The sequence below is a fragment of the Colobus angolensis genome, unplaced genomic scaffold, assembly GCF_000951035.1.
Source record: "Colobus angolensis palliatus isolate OR3802 unplaced genomic scaffold, Cang.pa_1.0 Scaffold11, whole genome shotgun sequence".
Lineage (NCBI taxonomy): Eukaryota > Metazoa > Chordata > Mammalia > Primates > Cercopithecidae > Colobus > Colobus angolensis.
Window position 1 is genome coordinate 8,710,462 of NW_012112030.1, and position 1,642 is coordinate 8,712,103.

The 1,642-nt window shown below is 37.6% G+C and overlaps 1 protein-coding gene across 2 annotated transcripts in view; it reads right to left on the minus strand.

Annotated features, from left to right (window-relative positions):
* GPRC5D (G protein-coupled receptor, class C, group 5, member D) overlaps nucleotides 1–1,642 on the minus strand; it is an 18,602-nt gene that overhangs the window by 13,758 nt on the left and 3,202 nt on the right. The window lies entirely within an intron of this gene.

Here is a 1,642-nt window from a genome sequence, read left to right on the forward strand (position 1 = left end):
TCTTTCTTTTTTTTTTAAATTGAGACAGGGTCTCACTCTGTCACCCAGGCTGTAGTGCAGTGGTGCAATCATGGCTCCCTGTAGCCTCAACATCCCAGGCTCAAGTCATCTTCCCACCTCAGCCTCCTGAGTAGCTGGGACCACAGACCTGCGCCACCATGCCCAGCTAATTTTTTGTAGAGATGGGGTTTCGCCATGTTGCCCAGGCTGGTTGTAAACTCCTGAGCTGAACTGATCCACCCGCCCCAGCCTCCCAAAGTGCTGGGATTACAGGTGCGAGCCACAGATCCCAGCCAATCAATATGTTCTTTACAACACTATTGATTTTTTCCCACAACATTTCAAATTACATTGATGATGACTATCATTGGCAGACTATTTCCTGCTCAGAAATAGATTTTCTAACCTTGCTTGAGTAATAGGATACTCTTGGCCAAACCAGGAATCATCGTATTTTAGCAAGCCCTTGCTCTTCAACTGAGATATTCCTTTGAACCCTTTCAACTCTTGCCTGGTATTTTGTGGGGTATGGAATATTGATCATTACAAAGCTCAGTGTATTTGGGTTTATTGTGAAACTCTAAGAATTTTTTTTGCTCTGACTTTTGTTTCCTGGAAACACACAGCAGCAACAAAAACAAACACAGAAAGTTTTATCTTCTAGTAAGAACTATGAGAATTATTTTCAGGAAAGATTGACTTTGCAATTCTGCCACAAAACTGAGTGATGTGATTATGCATCACCAACAAGCAATGAAAAACTGTTATGGGAAAAAAATGCGTAGTGTCAATTTCCAACTTTTGGTCAACTGAGCTGAAAAGAATTAATGGATGTATTTATCTGAACAGGATTTAATTTGAATGTGCAATTAGCCATAGATTACAGCTCAAAAAAAGTGTGTGTACTTAAAAGGAAGCTTATGTGAATTTTTTTTTGAGCCTAGTGAACATTATGTGTGCTGTACAATATGTAAAATAACATCATCGTTACACATTAGAAATAAAATGTGAGAAACCAGATGCCTATTAAAACATAAAAATTGATGGAAAACTATGATGTTGGGTTTTGGATAATAGCCCAGATGTTTCAGAAAAGGAATTAATGAATTTTGACATATTTCCAGATAATTGAAATTAGCCGCTATTTCCCCCAGGATGTTGGGGACCAAGCATCCTTGTTGCCATGGATAATATATTTTATTCCTTAACAAAGTGTAGTCAGGTGGCTTGAATAAAAATATGACCCAGAAATCATTATGAAAATGTCACATAAGCAAGTTACTTTCTTTCTCCTAATGATCACACATCTGAGTCTTTACTCAGAATTAGGATATAATGACTCTTCCTCTCGTTTTTTGTAAGCCTTGAAGGATTTTAAACAATAAATGGTTTGAAAAGTTGAAATCCAGAAGTGTTTGGGTTTTATGACTTTAATGAGGTGGTGAGTCCTGTGATTCAGTTTAAGATGATGTTTGGGCAAATTAGCTTTGAGACAAATTTTTAAAATGTCCATCACTGCTGCCAGGAATGGCTTTTGCACTTGAAGGCCAACACATCTGGACTTAACATTAGATGTCATGCAAAATTGCATGGTTCAGGCCTAAATTAGGGCTGGTGAACTCATTTTTGTTTTTTGTTTTTT